The sequence below is a fragment of the Lissotriton vulgaris genome, chromosome 2_2 (assembly GCF_964263255.1).
Source record: "Lissotriton vulgaris chromosome 2_2, aLisVul1.2, whole genome shotgun sequence".
Taxonomy (NCBI): domain Eukaryota; kingdom Metazoa; phylum Chordata; class Amphibia; order Caudata; family Salamandridae; genus Lissotriton; species Lissotriton vulgaris.
Genome location: NC_141688.1, coordinates 260,856,297 through 260,873,195, shown reverse-complemented (window position 1 = coordinate 260,873,195; position 16,899 = coordinate 260,856,297).

The window sequence follows — 16,899 nt, the reverse complement described above, 5'->3', positions numbered from 1 at the left end:
CGTACGTAGGCTGTACGTATACAAAGACCCTCGTATATGACAAATTGAAATACCATAAGAACTAAACTGGAAAAGAAATTCAAACAGAGAACACAACGAGAATATATGTACTGTTTCATGATTTAAGACCGATTGAAACCACATTACGAGGAGTCTTGTATTGGACACTGATAATATATCACCACAAAGTTTGCAATTTTTTTAATGTATTTTGTCACTGTTGTTTGCATGTGAGAAAGTGTGAGTATGTATGCTGGGATGAATGTTCATACCTTTACATAAAAGAAAAATAAGGGGTTCTATCTAGAACATCAACTTTAGTGAACATGATGTACCTTAACAAACGCATGATAACTGTTATTTAATTGTATTTATTATGTCTGTTATGTGAAAGAAAACTGCAGAAAACTCAAAAAAGTATATATTTTTGTATAATGAAGAATAAATGAAAAAAAACAACAAATATGTGAGAAGTTTAATGTGTCATGAGATGCACCCTATGTATAAATAACTGACTTAACTGCCAAAATTGTTGAATATATTTAGGTCACAAAAAGAGGTTTTTCCCTGTGTTCTTATGCTACTTGCCACTCCCACCTCTTGACCGCAAACAAAATACGGAGTACCCTTGTTCTTACTACTGTGTAGTGATCCCCTCCAGTGAAATTAAACAAACACCTAGTTGTAACTAGGCAAGCAAACAGAACAGCTGTAAGCAGGAAGACCCAGTCCAACCCTGTTTTAGTGAGATGTTCCACGATGTCCATCAAACAATCAAACAATATCCACTCCAAGATCACCACCAACATTCACCTCCATGCCAAGATGTTCCTTTCTGAGACCAGTTTCAGAGCTCAGCCATTCCTGTCAGGTGGTTCCTATTGTACTCGAATATAAAGAGCCTCTAATCAGATAACCAGGGCATCTCAATTCCTCATTTTTTCTGCTGTTTACTCCAGTCCCACATTCTGCAGGTCCATCTCTGCTATAGTACTAATTGAGCTTAGACTCTGTTCCACTACTAGTCTTACACCAGCTCAGCTCAGTCACCATCTTCAGTTCTACCCCAGTGTTGGTCTTAATCCTGCTCTGCTACAGTCCTGATCATACTCCAGTTTGTCTCAAAGAGGTGTTATTTTTTGGGGTGTAAAACCCTGTCTGCTCTTGTTATTGAAGAGGATTTTGATCAAAACCAATGGGTGGTTGCACTGGAACGCCCATGTGCCACCCATTGAATGCCCCCTTGATGCACAGAAAAGCTCTGCTTTGTGTTACTCTCTTGCAAAGTGATTTCAAAATAAAACATGTATGCTCGGTAACAATTCTTTTGTAGCGCAAAATGTTAGTAAATCTGTCTCCATATGTTTTTTTTCACATTCAGTGATTTCTTGGTACAAATTCTGCAATATATGTTATTACAGCCTGATGACAAATTGAAAAATGTGCAGAATTACTGTTAAAGGGTCGATTCCGATCCGGTAAAATCACCCACGATTCGCCGTACGGAGCGTTTTTCCCATACGATTCGTACACCTACAACGTCTCCGTGCGTACGATCAAATACGATCCTAACCCAAAGCAGATCTACGTACGATTTGTACCTAACACCATACGACCAAAAAATACATACGATTCTGTAACGAGGTGGGGGCGCCTACCGTACATGACTGGTGGGACCCTCGCAATGCTGACCACCCATCGACTCCTTCTTTCCAGCCAGGTCGGTGGGACGAAGGACGAAGCGATCCGGAAGAAGACTACATCAGCGGCTCCTTTAACTGGGCGTACTCAGAGGATAAGGAGGATAAGGAGGACCCGCCCCCGAGTGACGTGAGCGCGACGGGATTGGAGAAAAGCCGGGAAGTCCTGTTTGTCGGGTGTGCGAGCACCCCGGAGGAGGAGGAGAGAAAGGCGGAAGCGAGCGGAACGGAGGACGGAGGCAGCAAGGAGAAGAGCGTGGAGAAGACCAACCCGGAGGAACAACGCGGAAGAGACGGAGAGAAGCCAGGAGGCCAACGACCCTGCGGACCGCTGTGCCACGCTCCCGAGGGAGGAGTGTGGCTGTCACAGGTACGGCGGCGTTGGGCGGCTTGGTTGGGGAGGCGAAGCGAAAGTGTGTAGATCGTGTATAGACCCTGTTTGTACCTACCCTGTGTTGTGTTCCTTTCCCTTCCGCTCACCTCTCCCCACCCCTACTTCTACCTAATCTTTCCCCCCCCCTCACACGCACAACGAGCACTGTAGAGATAAGACGCACGGTACACTGGTTTTCCCTCACACACCCCGGACCCCCTGGTGCAACCTCGTTGAGGACTGAACCCTAACAGCTCCCTTTCTGTTGGTTTCCTTGCATGCACCGGAGCCTGAGGCAGCGGAGAGCAGTCCAGCTTCCTGAGACCCTTGGGAGGCAGAATCACCACAACCTCTTCCTCGAACAAAGAAAGGAGAAAGCAGAACATCGCCACGGACCCCAGCGTGTTTGCCCGTGAAAGACTGACTCTCAGGAATAGAAAGACGTTAATGTCTAAGCCTACCAGGGTTATAAAAATAAAGCCATCGTTAACCCCTCAACTTGGTGTCACGGTCGTCCCTACTCCCACGCCCACAGATTCATATCTGGGTCACGCTGTATGCGCCATACGTACGTAAACAGGCAGCAGTTTCCGACCCAGCACGTACGATTTGTGTCGACGACACTCCGTCCGACCCTATTGCTACGGGAGCGGAAAACGTCCGTAAAAGCAGATCCGGCATGACCCGCACCCCGGTACGCGACAGACACGCCATGAATCCCATCGAGCATGTCATCCCAGTCCTGTATGCCTATGACCTGGTGCACAGGAACCGACGACGGCGCATAAGGTAAGAACAACGTACCGCAACAACGGAAATGTACCAGTACGGTGCGTCACACGCTCGCGTATATCACCATTGCTATAGGGATACGAGCCGCACACACGCCATCAATGTTGGGGTACGGTGCGACACACGTTCGCGTATATCACCATTGCAATAGTGATACGAGCCACACACACGCCATGAGTGTTGGGGTATGGTGCGTCACACGCTCCCGTATATCACCATTGCAATAGTGATACGAGCCGTACACACACAATGAATGTTGGGGTACGGTGGGTGACGTCTGAGGGGTGAGTGGATATGTCTCCCAGCAGTGTCCAGACATGAGAGGAGTGGGTGGATATGACTCCTAGCAGTGCACAGGACTCCCAGCAGTGCCCAGACACATGAGGGGTGGGTGGATATGACTCCCAGCAGTGCCCAGACATGAGAGGGATGGGTGGATATGAATCCCAGCCGTGCCCCAGACATGAGCTGGGTGGGTGCACAGGACTCCCAGCAGTGCCCAGACACATAAGGGGTGGGTGGATATGACTCACAGCAGTGCCCAGACATGAGAGGTGTGGGTGGACAGGACCCCCAGCAGTGCCCAGACACATGAGGGGTGGGTGCACAGTACTCCCAGCAGTGCCCAGACATGAGAGGGGTAGGTGGATATGACTCCCTTTCATGTCTGGGCACTGCTGGGAGTCCTATGTACCCACCCCCATACTGTTGGGCACTGATGGAAGTCCTGTGCACCCACCCCTCATGTGTCTGGGCAGTGCTGGGAGTCATATCCACCCACCCCTCTTATGGCTGGGCACTGCTGGGAGTCCACCCATGTTACGTGAATTGTTTGTATACTCACCAGGCTCCAAGACTCCTTCAATTCCATGTACTCCCACCAGTGGTAGCAGGGCCATGACCTTCTCCTCCCAGGGCTGGTACTGTACTGGTCTGCGGGGACCTCCAGTGTGCTGGCTCTGGGCATACTCCTCATCAATCTTCTGCTTCACCATCCTCCGCAGATCATACCACCTGGCCTGGCAATCCTTCATGGAGCGCCTGATGGGTGCAACAGCATTGACCCTATTGACGATCCTTTCCCACAGCCGGGTTTTGTCAGCTATGCTGGTCTGTCTGACCAATGAGCCAAACAGCTGTGGCTCTGCTATGATGACTTCCTCAGAAAGGATCTGAACTTTGGATTCTTCTGTGCTGACATGTTGTGGGGTGGATGTGATTGGGGGAGTGATGGTGTGTATAGATGGGGGTTGTGGGTCTAAATGTGTAGGGGGTGTGTGGGTCTGAATGTGAATAGGGGTATGTGTGAAGATGGATGTGTGCAGTTGTTGGTGTGTTGTCAGTCTCTGTAGGTGAATGGGTATGTTGCAAAGGATGCTGGTTTGTGTGTGTGGGCCCTTTTTATTGGTCCATTAGTGGGTGTGGCTTAGTTTGAATTTTTGGAGGGTGTGTTATAAGGGGTGGGTCTGTGTTGGGCCCTTTGTTTGCCAGTTTGGATTAGTCCAGGACATTGTTTTGCAATGGTTTGTACACAGAAGATATGTTTTGTGATGTTGTGTGACTCATTTGCTTACTCCTTGTGCTGTTTTAGGGGTACGCGTGCATTTCGTTGAGGGGGGTACGTTTCGTAATTTATTGTGTAGCTCTCTCATGCGTGACGTAGCTACTGTGTACGCGTGCGCTTCGTTGAGAGGGGGTTCGCTTCGTACTTTATTGTGTAGCTATCTCATACTCGACGTATTTACGGAGTACGCGTGCGCTTCATTGAGGGGGGTTTGTTTCATACTTTACTGGCCAGCTCTCTCATATGCGACGTATTTACGGGGATCGCATGCGATTCGTTGAGGGGAGGTTCGTTTCGTACTTTATTGTGTAGCTCTCTCATACCGGACGTTGATGGGGGGTTCATTTTGTATTTGATTGTGCGGCTTGCTCATACGCGATGTTTTCCATACAAATCGAAGTTCATACGCGACGGCGTTTTCCCGTACGAATGGCTTTCTCGGTCCCCGGTCTAGATCGCACTTGGTGGGTCGTACAGGATGTTTACAAATCGTATGGTTCACTAGACGAGTCCGTATCGTACAGATCTTCGCTTGTTTTTCATCCGGTTCGTAAATATTCGGATGTATTCTTTGGAAACAGACTGTACTACGCAATTCGGATGGGTTTGTATGATTCGTACGGAAACGGCTACAAATACGAATCGTAGGACGGATATCTTTCCCGAATCGGAATCGGCCCCTAAATGTGTGTTGCTTTTTTATAGCGAATGTAGTCTGCACAATCAATTACGTAGTACTAGTAAAGGCCACCTCATTGTGACAAAACCACTGTTTACAGTGCATGGTTCATTTGTTGACAGATCTCAAAATTAAAACTATGTGGAAATTTGAAAAATATATCCATCTAATTCTGTAGGAACTAAATCAATCAATAAATCATTTGTGATTTGTATAGTGTGGCTAATTACTTGTGAGGTTGTTTTCCACTGGCGAACTCTTGGAGGGACTGCTGCTGTTTATCCTAACGTCCCGTTCTGCTACTTCAAGGTGGTGCCTAAACCTCTTGCGGGCCACTTCACCACATCTTGCGGCCGCCGCTCCGCGGGGGCAGCCCGTGCCCGGAGTCCCAAGGGAGTGTGGACTTTGCTACGGGAGACCTGAGGAGCTGATCACTTGCTATTCCACCCACAGACTTTAGCGGGACTGCGAGGACCAGCCTGCTGTGCGGCGCTAATCGGCCGCACCTGGTCCTCTTCTTACCCTTCCCTGTATTAAGATCCTGTGGAGCTGTACCTGTTTGTTTGTTTTTTACTGGTGAACTCTTGGAGGGACTGCTGCTGTTGATCCTAACGTCCCGTTCTGCTACTTCAAGGTGGTGCCTAAATCTTTTGCGGGCCACTTCGCCACATCTCGCGGCCCCCGCTCCGCGGGAGCCGCTTATGCCCCGAGTCCCAAGGGAGTGTGGACTTTGCTACGGGAGACCTGAGGAGCTGATCACTTGCTATCCCACCCACAGACTGTAGCGGGACTGCGAGGACTAGCCTGCTGTGCGGCGCTAATCGGCCGCAGCTGGTCCTCTTCTTGCCCCTCCCTGTATTAAGATCCTGTGGAGCTGTACCTGTTTGTTTGTTTTCCACTGGTGAACTCTTGGAGGGACTGCTGCTGTTTATCCTAACGTCCCGTTCTGCTACTTCAAGGTGGTGCCTAAACCTCTTGCGGGCCACTTCGCCACATCTTGCGGCCCCGCTCCGCGGGAGCCGCTCGTGCCCAGAGTCCCAAGGGAGTATGGACTTTGCTACGGGAGACCTGAGGAGCTGATCACTTGCTATCCCACCCACAGACTGTAGCGGGACTGCAAGGACCAGCCTGCTGTGCGGCGCTAATCGGCCGCAGCTGGTCCTCTTCACGCCCCTCCCTCACCTACTTATTCTGTGAGTAGTCTTTACGCGCAGCGGAACGCACGCGGGACGATACCCGGACGAAGCCCGGACAAAGGGCGGGCCCTCTGAGGCCCTCAGAGGCTGAAGTAGGCTGTGCTGTGCCCATCCCTTTTCAAAGAATAATTTTATTTTAATTACTACTGTCTATAAGTCTATGGCTGCAATTGTGTGTATTATAGTGATTCATTATAGTTTTTGTGATCTATGGTGCTCCCCTTGGATTCTTTGAAATGACGGCCACAAAATTAAGGTCTGGGAGACTATTAGTTGGAAGGTCGTGCTCCAAAACTAAATTGAATCCCCTTCGTAATAAGGATAGCCATGTTGTGCAACTTAAGGGCACCTGCCAGTTACTCTACCTTTGGGAAAGGGGAAAGAATCGAGCTACAATTATAGAGCCCACTCCCGATGACACGGATGTAAAAGACCTAGTGGTAAAAGAACCCATTACTCTGATGGGATTGAGTACTGAGGGTTTGGTGGATCAGAACAACAAGGAAAAGGGAGCTACTACATCAGTTGCAGTAACGGAAGGTTCAGCCTTTTTGGACAATTGTGTTTCTCCTCCCTTGCTTACTTCAAAGGATAAAAATATACAATCCTTTCTCCCCTTACAAACCTCTCCTGAAGCCACTTTAAAAGTAGTGGGGGCGATAGAACATGTTTCTTTTCCTAAAAACATCATGCATTTAGCTCTTCTCTTTTTAGAGGAGTGCGAAATAACGATCTAACCTCTTCTGATGTAGATATGGGGATTTGAAGGAGATATATTGAGGTCGATATTGGTAAGGCTCGGGTTCCTATAAAAACTCCAATAATATCTGTTCCCCCTGGCCTCCATCTTTATAGCAGTACCCCCTCAAATATCTCCCAGTCAAACACCTCAATGAGCCCCAACCTTAACATAACAGTTATAGATGCCATCCACCCGCCTAGGTTACATAAACCTGTCTGTGACTCTCTCTGCTCCCCTTGAACATTTACTTTCCTCCATTTTGTTATTATTAGAAAAATTTGTCGGGGGCTCTGACTGTGTACTGGAAACAGTAACTCAAATACTGAAGGTCTTATTGTGCAACCGACATGAGAAGGAAATCAGTCCTATTTTAGAGGCAAATGGACAAGATCCTGCAGTGCAGAAAGACCCTAAGATAGAGAATGGGACCCCTAATATTTCCCAACTATTTTACAATAGGGAAAAACTAGCTCCCCCATCGAGAGCTCCGGCCTTAAACTGTATAGTTGATCTTGTTCCAGCAATAGAGGTCCTGCATGAAACTGTTTCAAAGATAGACAAGGAACTCTTTCCGATTTTTAATATGCAGCAGGGTGAGGGAGAAAAGGGGGTTCCAGAACCAGAAGACAATAGAAAAAAGGGTAAATCAGGGAAAGTTCAAAAGAATGGGAGGAAAAAGAGGAAATTAATTAGAAGATTGAAGAAAATAGGCGGGGAAAAATCCTTTTTGGAGAACATTTGGATACGCCCTCTAATAAAGCCATATTAGGTTTCCCGGTTGGTATTAAAAGATGAAAGTGGGGACGTAAAAGGAGCTGTGGACACCTCAATCTCCGTAGTACAAAGGCCTGTCCCCTTATCATCAATTCCTTGCTCTTTTGGCGAGCCCAATACGGACAAAGGGGATCTTTCTAGCTTAGTACCACAGGGAAATGAGATTAAATTTACTGGCCCTGCTTCAACAGCTCTCAATCCTCTGGCCAGACCTTACTCTGACAAGAGGGAAGGAGTAGTGGTCTGTAATAAACCTTCTGAAATGCCCAAAGAGGAAAGTATTAACATCCTTACTCTTGACTTCTTCCCCCTATTTGATGCTGACTGCATCTTAAATATGTCATTACTCCTTAAATATTTTCAGGAATCCGCAAATTTGAAATTAATCCAATCTGCAGATATAGACATAGTATTGATTCTGAAGACATAGGCTGGAAGTCTAACGAGGGTAAAGTTTTATTCCAAATTAGTAGCAAACCTAATCCTGCAACGGTCGGAAGACTTCCAGAGTAAAGGGATCGATGTTATGCCCTTTTGGGGTAATATCCTCTCTGGTAGACCTTTTAAGTCCTCAAAACCCTTAGGCTCTCCTTTTTCATTTTTGCAGGCAGCCTCTGGTAATACAGAACAGTATGGTGGTTTTGATGATTTAAAAAAATCTGCATATCAAAAGATCTCCGTTTTGTGTCATATACTAACCCTCCTATGCCCCCTCCCCAGGATAAGGTTGTGGATGAAAGTCTCCGATGGAACTGGTTACCTGGTGTTCTCTCGAGGAAATTGACTAATAAGTATTCGTCTCATTCTCATCTTTAGCGGCAACATATCGATATTATCTTGGAATGCCGCTGGGTTGAAGAATTGTCCTGAAAAAAATTAAATTCCTCCTGTCTTTAGAAGCCAGTGTGACCTGTCTCCAGGAGACGTGGTGTTCGGAGAAAATTCACGTAGGAAGGGACTATTTTGTACTGGAGGGCTGTGCTTCCCCCTCCAGGAGAGGCCAAGCTAGTGGGGGTATTGCCTGTCTATTGTCCAACCATATAAAATGGAATTTCTCTCACTATCTGGATCCTTGTAATCTTTTTCAGGCTGTAACGTTGCGACAATGTTGAAGCTTCCAAACCTTTAGTTTTGATTAACGCTTATATTCCCCCCGAAGTTAGTTTTAACTTAACTCTAAAAAAGGTCTTTGTCTATATACAGAGTATTAGGGAGAAAATCCCTCCTCCTAACATAATTCTAGTAGGGGACTTGAATTGTAAAATCTCTAATTTGAGTATGAGCCTGTTTCGTGACAAATACAAAGAAGAATCACAACAGATCCCCCAAGCTTTCTTCCCTCAGAATATTAAAACAAATAAGCGTGGGAAGATACTTCTCAAAGAACTGTCCGATATGGATGGGATCATTGCAAATGGAAGGCTCCCTTCCGATTCCCCTGCAAATTTCACCCATAAAACTCATCAGGGAGAATCCATTGTAGATTATGTAATAGTAGAGAATTCTACCATTGCCCTATTGAAGGAACTTAGGGTTATTGAAACTCTTTTTAGCGACCACAAAATACTTTCTACCTCTGTGAATATAAATCCCCCCAAATCTGACCAGTGGTCACTTAACAGCGATCTGGTAAGTTTTGGAGTTAAATCTGGAAGGTGCTACTGGAATACAAAAGCCCAACGAGAGTTGGAGAGTGTTCTTGATGTAGCAATTAATGACCTTGCTAATTGGCATGGTTCTGAAATTGTGCGTTTCTCAGATTTTATGAAGGTAGTGATCTCAGTCGCTAAAAATCCAAATAAGAAAAAGTATACTACAATACCCTACAGTCCCTTGCGACTACTCAATATAGAAATAAATAAGTTAGTAAGGGAACAATATTTGTGTAAATCGGCTGTAGGAGCGCGTAGAGTATCCCTACTAGAAAGAAGGAGGATAAGGTTACAGACAAAACTACGAAAAGAGGGGGAGGACATTATTTGGATAAAACTAAGAGAGGCTGCCTTTAATGGAGAAATGAGACAGTTTTGGTCCCTCATAGGCGAGAGTTGTGGGCCAGAACAAGACCGCTTCCTATCCCCATTGAAGAGCAAATATGGGTGGACTATGTCACAGCCCTTTATGCAAGTAATGGAACAGTGGTTCCCCGTATAAGTTTTAATGAGAACAGTCAGCCTTTGGTCCCACTTTCTGAAAAGAATATTGAATTAGCTATTAAGGAAATGCGCTCTTCTGGGGCAATGGGACCGGATGAACTTCCAATTTCTGTCCTAAAGCAAAGTAGTGCATAATGGAGCAAACTGCTATGCCCTGTGTTTAACATTTGCTTTTTGAGCAGAAAGGTACTTTCATCTTGGAAGGGGAGTATTCTGGTTCCCCTCTTTAAAAAGGGGGACCGTTGTCTCCCCAAAACTATCGTCAAATTGCCCTTTTGGATGCAATTGGCAAAGTTTTCGCAAGATGCCTTTTGAAACTAATTAATGATTGGGTGGACCAGACCAATATACTTCCCTTTGAGCAGACGGGATTTCGAAAGAACCATGGCACCATGGATAACTTAACAGCTCTGCAAGTAATATCCGATAACAACATCAAGGTTAGAGGGGGGAGAGTCTATGCAGCCTTTATAGATTTCTCGACAGCTTTTGATAAAGTTGATCGTCCTCTGCTGTGGAAGAAACTATTGACTTTTGGTATACCAGTCCGCCTCTTAGACCTTGTTCAGGACCTCCACTCTGATACCTGGTGCAGAGTATTATTGAGAGGAGAGAGAGGCTTATCCCAAGCGTTCCCCTCAGCCAATGGTCTCAAACAGGGCTGTTTATTAGCCCCACTATTGTTTTCCCTTTATGTTTGTGACCTCCCTCAGACCTTATCTTCAAGCGAAGGAATTGCCCCTCTTCTAGGGGACATACCAATTACATGTTTGATGTACGCAGATTATATATTACTTTTAGACGTTACCCCGAAAGGACTTAACAATCGTCTGCAGTCATTACATGTATTTGCCGAGTCCCATCATCTGAAGATTAATATCTCTAAAAGCAAAGTAATGTGTATGATGGGAAAGAAAAAAACGAAATCTGGGAATTTTAGCTGGTCTTTAGGTGGTCATAAGCTGGAAATTGTAAAATCCTATGTTTTCTTAGGGAAAATAGTATGCGGTAACCTGAGCGATAAGGCTCACATAGATAACAATACTCGGAAGGCCAAGACACAGGATAATGGACTAAGTGCTCTCTATAAAGCGACAGGCAAAAGACATTTTGTTCATCTGCTAGAGGCTTTCCGGGGAAAAATTCCAGCCTCTTTGCTTTATGGCACTGAACTTATTGATCTGGGGCAATGGGGTTTTTTGGATACTATCGAGGGCAGACTTTTGCGATATCTAACCACGGTTAACAATGCTTGTACAGTGGCATCTCTTAGACTTGAATTTGGCATACGAAGTAGTTGGGTTCAGGGCTTGGCGGGAGTAATACGTTGGGTCTCTTGTTTGGCCAAGGGAAAACCGGCCCCTTTTAGATACCTCATCAAAAAATAATTATTGGGTCCCTAAAAGAATACTCCCTACTTATAAAGAATTTTAGAATTTAATTGGAGGAATCAACTCTTTTTTTGCTATCTACACATCAGCTAAAGTCCACCCTAAAACTGGCAACATGGAAGTTAAGTTTTAGGAGGGACAGAGATTCCCTTATTTCAAAGAAAGGTGTTACTCATGTTGTTAATTCTTATCTATTTAAACATATGCAACCTTATGTTTCTTGGAACCTTCCCCACGGCCTACGCCGTTTTTGGTTCCTCTTGAGGCAGGATCTCCCCCCTTTGAATAAATTACTAGCTAGATGGTATGGTTCCTCCTACAAATGTAATCTGTGCAATAATTCGATCCAGGATACCGCCCATGTTCTCTTTGTATGCCCTGCCCTAATGGCTCATCGCCGAAAGTGGGTGAGACCAATTTGTTTACAATTAAGCATTTTGTCTGCCAAATCTTTAATCGATGCTACTTATAATCCCCCCAATTACATGTTTTGCTACAGAATTTTGAACTTTTTAAAATGTTTTTTGGAACTGTATGAATGGACATGATCTCTATATTTCAATTTCTGTGTTAATAGAATGTATTTTAAGGATTCTATGTATCTGTAACTGTTGTTGTATTTCCATGTCTTGCTTTTATGTGGACCTCAATCGAGTTCCAAATCTTATATCAATAAAATTGAATTGAATTGAATTGTGAGGTTATTTCTGGGATGGGTCAAAAAGCCAGATTTTAGGTCCCCTTCCAGGAGTGAGGAAGATGCTCATTGGTGTAAGGGAAGGTCGTCCCAGAACTTTGCAGCAAAGTAGGACAATGAGCAGCCTCCACTGTAGCTTAAGCAGATGTGCGGAGTGTGTGTGAGGGCAAGGAAGGTGGAGTGTATGTGTCGGGGGTTGGTGGAAGTTCAGGCTGCAGTTGATGCATGATGGTCCTTAGTCATGCAGGGCTTTGTAGATGTGTGTCAGTTCCTTGCACTTGCATCTTTCTTGGATAGGGAGCCAGTGGTGATTCCTAAGGTGGGGAGTGTTGTGGGTCCTTTTGGAGAGGTCAAGGATGAGCCTGACAGCCAAGTTCTGTATCATCTGGAGTCTCTTCAGGAAGTGGGTGGTGTTTTCTGTGTCGAGCGCACTGCTGTAGTCCATCCCCTGGCGACTAGGGCTTGAGTGACGGTCTATCAGTTGTTGACAGGAAGCTACCTGAAGCATCCAGAGGATCTAAAAGCAGGCTGAGGAGACTGCTTTGTTCTGTCATTTCAAGGTGAGTTTGAGGTCCAGGATGATGCCTAAGTTGCGTGTGTGGTACATAGGTGTGGGTGGTGGTCCAAGGTTGGTGGGCCACCAGGTGTCGTTCCACAGGGAGGTGTTGTTCTCAAAAAGGAGCACCTTCGTATTTTCCGTGTCGAAAATCAGGCAGTTTGTCTTCATCCAGTCGGCCACACTTATCCAAATGTGCAATGCATACCTTGCTTGCACTGACTGGATCACCATGAAAATATGATGCACAAGGAATTAGTCATATTTATTTTGCATTTCTTTCCAGAAAATGATAATTCCATCCAGTAATGCAAAACAAATTCTAAACATACCTGTGTTTTCCTATGTCTCTTAAGGGTGGGGTTTTCATATAAATGTAAATGTACAGGAATTTATATAGCGCAAATCACCGAGCGGTTTCTAAGCGCTTGCTTAGGGAACCCGTCCTGGTATTCCCCTGTGAGATAACTCCGGCAGGGTATCTGCAAGGTGAAAGCCAGGCATCCCGCCGCGAGGGGCCGTTGTGGAGATTAAGTAAGCTATTGCCCAGAGTCGCAGAGTGTGAACCCGTGAATCGAGTATGCACCGGAGCGAGAATTGTCGAGTCCATGGACATTTTAGGACTCAAGACCCTGGTCCTAGGCTGACCTCTGCTTCCAGGTCTGCCTCCTCTAACCAGTGAGCCACACTTCTCCAATCTATAGTCCATGGACTGAGTGACAATATGCCACAAATATATATTTTCCACATGCAAACATCTTGGGAGGCAGGGCGCCTTCAGCCTGATTTTCTGGAGGTAGAACGCGCTGAACATGGCATTTGTGCGGGTTTAAACATATTATTTTTAAAACATGGCGATTCCCTCCTTTCTCCCTCACTCAGAAACATACATGTGTCAGGCTTCACCCGTATCTATATTCTGATGGTCCCCCCTGAGTGGTAGGAGAGTTACCCTCTCCTGCCCTGCTTCTGCACAGCATGTGAAGCTGAAAATAATCCGAGTAGAATCCACTCAAAGTGATAGTGATCCCTAAAGTGATGGGGAACACACAGTGTTGTTTAAATGCCCCTCACTCACCAACAGGCCCCTTGGTGTCATGCTTCATCATCGGGGCCTTCGCACCCCTCTACGGGATGCGGCGTGCTGCGACTCGCGGATACGCAGGAGCACTTAGAAGTGAACTATGTGTGGGGGTGTGTGTTTTACCAAAATGTGAGTGAGGTGAGGTGAGGTGAAAAAAGGAGTGAATAGTTAAAAAATACCTGGCACGTGGGAGGAATTTTTTTTTTTTAATTAAATCCCCGGCTGGTATTGTTAAAAGAAGTGCAGGGCGTGGTTAGATAGATACGTATTAGGGTATCAAAACCACTGTTTAAAGTGTCAACATGTTTCGGAGGTCAAAGCCCCCTTCTTCAGGACAAGGGTTATGCACTAACCCTCCCCTTACTCACATGTAGAATGTAAAAGTGTATATAAAAATAATTACCACAATGTGTAATATTCCTAACTATGTTTCTATGTTAGTGAATGCAGTTGCGCCCAATTGGCGATAGAACCTGTGGAGAGAAATGCACAGATAAACACATTGATCTATACTGTACAGACCAGTGGAGAAGAAAAAAAGCTTCTCTGAATACAACAAGGTCAAACCAAAAATAATGGAACCCTGTGAAAAAATAAAACACAAATGGACATAACACAGTACTTACAGACATATAAACAAAACACAAAATTACTCTCTGCTCAGATGGAAAGAGAGCAAACAATAGGAAAGATAAGTCTTACTTAAAGTTCTCAACTATAAGACCTCATGAGCCTATGCGTATATTGGGGGATCCTTCCTTTCTGCTCAGAAATGACCTATAAAACATTAATATGTGGGGTTCAGTTGGAGACACGGTACTAAATGCACCAAAGCGATGAAACAACTGCTCCTCTCTATGACCAAAACTCACGGTTACTGCAATGGCTAATCACCTGCCTTCCCTCAACGTGCCTCCGATGAAGTGAGCATGAATCGCGTCAAAGGCCTTATATATACTCTCCCTGGGAGTAATTAGTGATAGTAAATTGATTAATGAGGTTCCGGGGGATGCCCAAATACGGAGATTGTAATCTCTGAGGGTCCGGTGTTGCGCTCCCGGCTTCCACTACCTAACGCGCATGCGCATAATAGCTTGTCTAATGCGCATGTGCGGCACCTGGAGCGACCGCGCATGCGTGAAGCGGGAGCGCTATACTTTCTACCGGAGATGGAAAACCTGGAAGTACAAGAGGCTGGATCTTACGTGACTAGGCATAGCGCATTTTGATTAATAAATCAATCGCGTGTGCTTAGGTATAGCGCATAGTGATTAATAAATCTGTTGCGTGTAAAGGTTAGAAGACACGTATCTTAAGTTGATTACATGGAAGGGCTCATCATATGTGGAATAATATGGGGAGCCAGAGAGTAAGTGAGTCTATTAATCATTGGGGACCCCCTCCAAAAAGGGACCCAACAAGACTGCAGGGCATACATGGTCACCATCCGTGTGGCAACTGTAACAACTGCCACCTTACCAAAAAAAGCCTGACTCTAACCTTCTCGAATGGGACACAGTGGGAGCAACGTGTGTTTACAAATTGCAACAGCAAGAATGTTGTATACCTGATCACGTGCCCGTGTGGAAAAGAATATGTGGGAATGACCACAAGACCTGTAAAAGTGAGACTAAATGAACACAAAAGTAACATCAGGTGTAAAAAACTCACAACAAAAATGTCAGCCCACTTCATTGAACACCAACACTGTGTAAATGAGCTACAGTGGACGATAATAGAACAACTACCCTCAGAGGTGGGCCTTCTGGAAAAAGAACAACGGTGGGTGTTCCGGTTGGGAACCGACACCACTGGGCTTAATGATTCCATTCCTTGGAACCTCTTAAGATAAACTCTATCCGGTCAATGCATTTGACAGCTGACGTATATTTGGGGCCACATTCAAAACCATGATATTGGGGGTCCTATGAGGTCATATTGCTACCATTAAGTCATGCTCACCAGTTTTCTATGCAAATAGATAAGATTAATCACTTATCAATAGGGACCGTGTCTCCTGGGGTCCCCAATGATTAATAGACTCACTTACTCTCTGGTTCTCCATATTATTCCACATATGATGAGCCCTTCCATGTAATCAACTTAAGATACGTGTCTTCTAGCCTTTACACGCGACAGATTTATTAATCACTATGCGCTATACCTAAGCACACGCGATTGATTTATTAATCAAAATGCGCTATGCCTAGGCACGTAAGATCCAGGCTCTTGTACTTCCATGTTTTCCATCTCCGGTAGAAAGTATAGCGCTCCCGCTTCACGCATGCGCGGTCGTTCCAGGTGCCGCACATGCGCATTAGACAAGCTATTATGCGCATGAGCGTTAGGTAGTGGAAGCCGGGAGCGCAACACCGGACCCTCAGAGATTACGATCTCCGTATTTGGGCATCCCCCGGACCTCATTAATCAATTTACTATGACTAATTACTCCCAGGGAGAGTATATATAAGGCCTTTGACGCGATTCATGCTCACTTCATCGGAGCCGCGTTGAGGGAAGGCAGGCGATTAGCCATTGCAGTAACCGTGAGTTTTGGTCATAGAGAGGAGCAGTTGTTTCATCGCTTTGGTGCATTTAGTACAGTGTCTCCAACTGAACCCCACATATTAATGTTTTATAGGTCATTTCTGAGCAGAAAGGAAGGATCCCCCAATATACGCATAGGCTCATGAGGTCTTATAGTTGAAAACTTTAAGTAAGACTTATCTTTCCTATTGTTTGCTCTCTTTCCATCTGAGCAGAGAGTAATTTTGTGTTTTGTATATATGTCTGTAAGTACTGTGTTATGTCCATTTGTGTTTTATTTTTTCACAGGGTTCCATTATTTTTGGTTTGACCTTGTTGTATTCAGAGAAGCTTTTTTTCTTCTCCACTGGTCTGTACAGTATAGATCAATGTGTTTATCTGTGCATTTCTCTCCACAGGTTCTATCGCCAATTGGGCGCAACTGCATTCACTAACATAAAAACATAGTTAGGAATATTACACATTGTGGTAATTATTTTTATATACACTTTTACATTCTACATGTGAGTAAGGGGAGGGTAAGTGCATAACCCTTGTCCTGAAGAAGGGGGCTTTGACCTCCGAAACTTGTTGACACTTTAAACAGTGGTTTTGATACCCTAATACGTATCTATCTAACCACGCCCTGCACTTCTTTTAACAATACCA